The 7,902-nt window shown below is 40.3% G+C and overlaps 2 non-coding genes across 2 annotated transcripts; one reads left to right on the forward strand and one right to left on the reverse strand.

Annotated features, from left to right (window-relative positions):
• Positions 1–422: 422 nt before the first annotated feature.
• On the reverse strand, positions 423–530 carry LOC112731635 (small nucleolar RNA R71). Its single transcript, XR_003167406.1, has one exon. It is a non-coding gene; the product is annotated as a small nucleolar RNA R71 (small nucleolar RNA).
• A 6,225-nt stretch (positions 531–6,755) lies between these two features.
• On the forward strand, positions 6,756–6,863 carry LOC112731402 (small nucleolar RNA R71). Its single transcript, XR_003167181.1, has one exon. It is a non-coding gene; the product is annotated as a small nucleolar RNA R71 (small nucleolar RNA).
• The last annotated feature ends 1,039 nt before the right edge of the window (positions 6,864–7,902 follow it).

Here is a 7,902-nt window from a genome sequence, read left to right on the forward strand (position 1 = left end):
CAGAAATCTTCGAACAGGCAGAGGAGATGGCAGCCGAAAATAATAATAATGTAAGGAAGATGCTTGGTGACTTTACTGTACCTAATTCCAATTTACATGGAAGAAGCATCCCCATTCCTGCCATTGGAGCAAACAACTTTGAGCTGAAACCTCAATTAGTTTCTCTGATGCAGCAGAACTGCAAGTTTCATGGACTTCCCTCTGAAGATCCTTTTCAGTTCTTAACTGAATTCTTGCAGATATGTGATATTGTAAAGACTAATGGAATAGATCCTGAAGTCTACAGGCTCATGCTTTTCCCTTTTGCTGTAAGAGACAGAGCTAGATTATGGTTGGATTCTCAACCTAAAGACAGCCTGAACTCTTGGGATAAGCTGGTCACGGCTTTCTTAGCCAAGTACTTTCCTCCTCAAAAGCTGAGCAAGCTTAGAGCTGATGTTCAAACCTTCAGACAGAAAGAAGGTGAATCTCTCTATGAAGCTTGGGAAAGATACAAACAGTTGACCAAAAAGTGTCCTTCTGACATGCTTTCAGAATGGACCATCCTGGATATATTCTATGATGGTTTATCTGAGCTATCAAAGATGTCACTGGACACCTCTGCAGGTGGATCCATTCACCTAAAGAAAACGCCTGCAGAAGCTCAAGAACTCATTGACATGGTTGCTAATAACCAGTTCATGTACACTTCTGAAAGGAATCCTGTGAGTAATGGGACGCCTATGAAGAAGGGAGTTCTTGAGGTTGATATTCTGAATGCCATATTGGCTCAGAATAAAATATTGACTCAGCAAGTCAATATGATTTCTCAGAGTCTGCATGGAATGCAAGCTGCATCCAACAGTACTCAAGAGGCATCTTCTGAAGAAGAAGCCTATGATCCTGAGAACCCTACAATAGCAGAGGTGAACTACTTAGGTGAACCTTATGGAAACACCTATAACTCAACATGGAGAAATCATCCAAATTTCTCATGGAAAGATCAAAAGCCTCAACAAGGCTTTAACAATGGTGGAAAAAACAGGTTTAGCAATAGCAAGCCTTTTCCATCATCAACTCAGCAACAGACAGAGAACTTTGAACAAAATGCTTCTAATTTAGCAAATCTAGTCTCTGATCTATCTAAGGCCACTGTAAGTTTCATGAATGAAACAAGGTCTTCCATTAGAAATCTGGAAGCACAAGTGGGCCAACTGAGTAAAAGGATCACTGAAATCCCTCCTAGTACTCTCCCAAGCAATACAGAAGAGAATCCAAAGGGAGAGTGCAAGGCCATTGACATAAGCACCATGGCCGAACCTGTAAGGGAAGGAGAGGACATGAATCCCAAGGAGTAAGACCTCCTGGGACGTTCAGTGATTAATAAGGAGCTTCCCTCTGGGGAACCAAAGGACTCTGAGGCTCATCTAGAGACAATAGAGATTCCATTGAACCTCCTTATGCCCTTCATGAGCTCTGATGAGTATTCCTCTTCTGAAGAGAATGAGGATGTCACTAAAGAGCAAACTGCCAAGTTTCTTGGTGCAATCATGAAGCTGAATGCCAAATTATTTGGCATTGATGCTTGGGAAGTTGAACCTCCCTTGTTCATCAATGAACTAAGTGATCTGGATCAACTGACATTGCCTCAGAAGAGACAGGATCCTGGAAAGTTCATAATACCCTGTACCATAGGCACCATGATCTTTAAGGCTCTGTGTGACCTTGGTTCAGGAATAAACCTCATGCCCCTCTCTGTAATAGAGAAACTGGGAATCTATGGGGTGCAAGCTGCTAAAATCTCATTAGAGATGGCAGACAGCTCAAGAAAACAGGCTTATGGACAAGTAGAGGACGTGTTAGTAAAGGTTGAAGGCCTTTACATCCCTGCTGATTTCATAGTCCTGGATACTGGAAAGGAAGAGGATGAATCCATCATCCTAGGAAGACCTTTCTTGGCCACAGCAAGAGCTGTGATTGATGTTGACAGAGGTGAAATAGTCCTTCAATGGAATGAGAACTCCCTTGTATTCAAAACTTAAGGATCTCCCTCTGCAACCATGGAGAGGAAGCAAGAAAAGCTTCTCTCCAAGCAGAGTCAACCAGAGCCCCCACAATCAAACTCTAAGTTTGGTGTTGGAGAGTCTCAACAAAGCTCTGCACATCTGTGAGGCTCCATGAGAGCCCACTGTCAAGCTATTGAGCTTAAAGAAGCGCTTGTTGGGAGGCAACCCAATGTTTATCTAATTCTTATTTTTATTGTTTTTCATGTTTTCTTAGGTTCATGATCATGTGGAGTCACAAAATAAACAAAAAAATCAAAAACGGAATCAAGAACAGCAGAAGAAAAATCACACCCTGGAGGAGCATCTGTCTGGCGTTCAAACGCCAGAACAGAGCATAGTTCTGGCGCTGAACGCCCAGAACAAGCATGGTTCTGGCGCTCAACGCCAGAAATGGCAGCAAATGGGCGTTGAACGCCCAAAATGCGCACCAACCTGGCGCTGAACGCCCAGAGTTGTGTGCAAGGGCATTTTGCATGCCTAAATTGGTGCAGGGATGTAAATGCCTTGACACCTCAAGATCTGTGGACCTCACAGGATCACCTCAGGATCTGTAGACCCCACAGGATCCCCACCTACCTCCACTCACTCTCTTCTCTCTTCTCAATCATCCTCTATTCCCAATAAACACTCTTCCCTATTAACTCTTTACCACTCACATCCAAACACCCACTTTCCTTCAAAATTCAACATCTCTTTCCCACCCAATCCCACCCATATGGCCGAATACACATCTCCCTCCATCTCCTCCATATCTTCTTCTTTTTCTTCTATTCTTTCTTCTTTTGCTCGAGGGCGACAAACATTCTAAGTTTGGTGTGGTAAAAAGCATAGCTTTTTTTGTTTTTTTTTCATAACCATTGATGGCACCTAAGGCCAGAGAAGCCTCTAGAAAGAGGAAAGGGAAGACAAAAGCTTCCATCAAGGGTCTATAGCTCAGTGGTAGAACATTTGACTGCAAATCAAAAGATCCCTGAGATACCTCAGGGGATACATTTTCTTCCACACAATTATTGGAAGCAACTAAGGGTGGAACATCAAGAGCACTCCATCATCCTTCATGAAATCAGAGAAGATCTAAAAGCAATGAAGGAGGAGCAGCAAAGACAAGGAAGAGACATAGAAGAGCTCAAGGACATCACTAAGGTGGACTCATTCCTTGTTCTTACTTTCTCTGTTTTTCATTTTCTATGTTATGTGCTTATCTATGTTTGTGTCTTCATTACATGATCATTAGTAGTAGTAACTATGTCTTAAAGTTATAAATGTCCTATGAATCCATCACCTCTCTTAAAAAAAAAATATTTTAAATCAAAAGAACAAGAAGTACATGAGTTTTGAATTTATCCTTGAACTTAGTTTAATTATAGTGATGTGGTGACAATGCTTCTTGTTTTCTGAATGTATGCTTGAACAGTGCATATGTCTTTTGAAGTTGTTGTTTAAGAATGTTAAATATGTTGGCTCTTGAAAGAATGATGACTAGGAAACATGTTATTTGATAATCTGAAAAATCATAAAAATGATTCTTGAAGCAAGAAAAAGCAGCAAAGAACAAAGCTTGCAGAAAAAAAAAAAAAAAAAGAAAATAGGCGAAAAAAAAAATAGAAAGAAAAAGCAAGCAGAAAAAGCCAAAAGCTCTTAAAACCAAGAGGCAAGAGCAAAAAGCCAATAACCCTTAAAACCAAAAGGCAAGGGCAATTAAAAAGGATCCCAAGGCTTTGAGCATCAGTGGATAGGAGGGCCTAAAGGAATAAAATCCTGGTCTAAGCGGCTAAACCAAGCTGTCCCTAACCATGTGCTTGTGGCATGTAGGTGTCAAGTGAAAACTTGAGACTGAGCGGTTAAAGTCAAGGTCCAAAAGCAAAAAAAGAGAGTGTGCTTAAGAACCCTGGACACCTCTAATTGGGGACTTTAGCAAAGCTGAGTCACAATCTGAAAAGGTTCACCCAATTATGTGTCTGTGGCATTTATGTATCCGGTGGTAATACTGGAAAACAATGTGCTTAGGGCCACGGCCAAGACTCATAAAGAAGCTGTGTTCAAGAATCATCATACTGAACTAGGAGAGTCAATAACACTATTCGAAATCTGAAGTTCCTATAGATGCCAATCATTCTAAACTTCAAATGGATAAAGTGAGATGCCAAAACTATTCAAGAGGCAAAAAGCTATAAGTCCCGCTCATATGATTGAAACTATGTTTCATTGATAGTTTGGAATTTATAGTATATTCTCTTCTTTTTGTCCTATTTGATTTTTAGTTGCTTGGGGACAAGCAACAATTTAAGTTTGGTGTTGTGATGAGCGGATAATTTATACGCTTTTTGACATTGTTTTTAGCATGTTTTTAGTAAGATCTAGTTACTTTTAGGGATGTTTTCATTAGTTTTTACGTTAAATTCACATTTCTGGACTTTACTATGAGTTTGTGTGTTTTTCTATGATTTCAGGTATTTTCTGACTGAAATTGAGGGACTTGAGCAGAAATCAGATTCAAAGGTTGAAAAAGGACTGCTGATGTTGTTGGATTCTGACCTCCCTGCACTCAAAGTGGAATTTCTGGAGCTACAGAACTCGGAATCGCGCGCTTCCAATTGTGTTGGAAAGTAGACATCCAGGGCTTTCCAGCAATATATAATAGTCCATACTTTGGCCAAGAATTGACGATGTAAACTGGCGTTCAACGCCAGCCTTCTGCCCAAATCTGGCGTCCAGCGCCAGAAAAGGATCCAAAACCAGAGTTGAACGCCCAAACTGGCAAAGAAAGTGGCGTTCAACTCCACAAATGGCCTCTGCACGTGCTACACTTAAGCTCAGCCCAAACACACACCAAGTGGGCCCCGGAAGTGGATTTATGCATCAATTACTTACTCATGTAAACCCTAGTGACTAGTTTATTATAAATAGGACCTTTTACTATTGTATTAGACATCTTTTGATCATCTTAGGATCTTAGGATCATCTTTGGACGCCTGGTTCTTAGATCAGAGGGGCTGGCCATTCGGCCATGCCTGGACCTTTCACTTATGTATTTTTAACGGTAGAGTTTCTACACTCCATAGATTAAGGTGTGGAGCTCTGCTGTTCCTCAAAGATTAATGCAAAGTACTACTGTTTTCTATTCAACTCATCTTATTTCGCTTCTAAGATATTCATTCGCACTTCAATCTGAATGTGATGAACGTGACAATCATCATCATTCCCTATGAACGCGTGCCTGACAACCACTTCCGTTCTACCTTAGACTGAATGAGTATCTCTTAGATCTCTTAACCAGAATCTTCGTGGCGTAAGCTAGAATGATGGAGGCATTCAAGAGAATCCGGAAAGTCTAAACCTTGTCTGTGGTATTCCGAGTAGGATTCAATGATTGAATGACTGTGACGAGCTCCTAACTCGCGATTGCAGGGCGTTAGTGACAGACGCAAAAGGATAGTAAATCCTATTCCAGCATGATCGAGAACCGACAGATGAATAGCCGTGCCGTGACAGGGTGCGTGAGCATATTATTCACTGAGAGGATAAGATGAAGCCATTGGCAAGGGTGATGCCTCCAGACGATTAGCCGTGCCGTGACAGGGCATTGGATCATTTTCCCGAGAGATGACCGAAAGTAGCCATTGACAGTGGTGATGTATCACATAAAGCCAGCCATGGAAAGGAGTAAGACTGATTGGATGAAGATAGCAGGAAAGCAGAGGTTCAGAGGAACAAAAGCGTCTCCATTCGCTTATCTGAAATTCTCACCAAGGATCTACATAAGTATCTCTATCCCTCTTCTATTATTAAATTTCGAAAACTCCATTATCACTTTATATCTGCCTGACTGAGATTTACAAGGTGACCATAGCTTGCTTCATACCAACAATCTCCGTGGGATTCGACCCTTACTCACGTAAGGTATTACTTGGACGACCCAGTGCACTTGCTGGTTAGTTGTATCGAAGTTGTGACAATTATGAATTAAGATCAGAGCACCAAGCTTTGGAGCCATTACCAGGATTTGTTAGAACCTGGAGATCACAATTTCGTGCACCACTGACCCACTTGTGCCTCCAAATTTCTAATGGAGGACCTTGTTTCAGTCATGAAACTTTGAGTGGTTTTAATTAAATCAGAGACTATAGTTGCTAATTCAGAGTGGCTTTGCTTAGAATTCGCTGTTTGTTACTGAGAAGATGATGGAAAAGGCTTGCTATTGCTAAACCTATTTCTTCCACCATTATTGTTGTTGAAGTCTTGTTGAGGCCTCTGTTGATCCTTCCATGAGAGGTTTGGATGATTTCTCCATGAAGGATTATAGGTGCTTCCATAGGGTTCTCCCATGTCATTCACCTCTTTCATTACTAGGTTCTCAGGATCATAAGCTTCTTCTTCAGATGAAGCTTCTTTGGTACTGCCTGTTGCTGGTTGCATTCCAGACAGACTCTGAGAAATCATATTGACTTGTTAAGTCAATATTTTGTTCTGAGCTAATATGGCATTCAGAGTATCAATCTCAAGAACTCCTTTCTTCTGATTTGTCCCATTATTCACAGGATTCCTTTCAGAAGTGTACATGAATTGGTTATTTGCAACTATTTCAATGAGTTCCTGAGCTTCTGCAGGCATCTTCTTCAGATGAAGAGTTCCTCCAGCAGAGCTGTCCAATGTCATCTTGGACAGTTCAGATAGACCATCATAGAAAATACCTATGATGCTCCATTCTGAAAGCATGTCAGAAGGATACCTTCTGATCAATTGCTTGTATCTTTCCCAGGCTTCATAGAGGGATTCACCTTCCTTCTGTCTGAAGGTTTAGACTTCCACTCTAAGCTTGCTCAATTTTTGAGGTAGAAAGAATTTTTCCAAGAAGGCATTGACTAGCTTTTCCCAAGAGTTCAGGCTTTCTTTAGGTTATGAATCCAACCATGTTCTAGCTCTGTCTCTTACAGCAAAGGGAAAAAGCTTAAGTCTATAGACCTCGAGATCAACCCCATTGGTCTTGACAGTGTTACAGATTTGCAAGAATTCAGCTAAGAACTGATGAGGATCTTCTAATGGAAGTCCATGAAACTTGCAATTCTGTTGCATTAGAGAAACTAATTGAGGCTTAAGCTCAAAGTTGTTTGCTCCAATGGCAGGGATTGAGATGCTTCTTCCGTAGAAGTCAGGAGTAGGTGCAGTAAAGTCACCAAACTCCTTCCTTGCATTGTTGGCATTGTTGTTGTTTTCGGCTCCCATGGCTTCTTCTTGTTTGAAACGTTCTGTTAGGTCCTCTATAGAGAGTTGTACTTTAGCTTCTCTTAGCTTTCTCTTCAAGGTCCTTTTAGGTTCAAGATCAGCTTTAACAAGAATGACTTTGTCCTTGCTCCTGCTCATATGAAAAGAGAGGAGAAAAAAATATGGAATCCTCTATGTCACAGTATAGACATTCCTTGAGGTGTCAGGGGTAAAGAAGAATAGAAGGAGAAGGTAGAGAAGAAAGAATTCGAACTTATCAAGAGGGATAGAGTTCGAATTGTACATTGAGGAGGAGTGTTAGTCCATAAATAGAAGGATGTGGGAAGAGGGGAAGAATTTTCGAAAATAAAGTAAAAAGATTTTGAAATAATAAAGAAAAATTTTGAAAATTTGGTAAATGATTTTCGAAAACTAAGATTGGGAAAGAAATTAAGTGATTTTTGAAAAAGATTTTGAAATTAAAAATAAAAAAAGATATGATTGAAACTTAATTTTGAAAACGATGTGATTGAAAAGATATGATTGAGAAGATATGATTGAGAATCAAATTTAAAAGAAGAATGTTTTTAAAATTAAAGTTGATTACTTGACCAACAAGAAATTAAAAGATATGATTCTAGAATTAAAACCTTTG

Source organism: Arachis hypogaea, chromosome 12 (assembly GCF_003086295.3).
Source record: "Arachis hypogaea cultivar Tifrunner chromosome 12, arahy.Tifrunner.gnm2.J5K5, whole genome shotgun sequence".
Classification (NCBI taxonomy): Eukaryota; Viridiplantae; Streptophyta; class Magnoliopsida; order Fabales; family Fabaceae; genus Arachis; species Arachis hypogaea.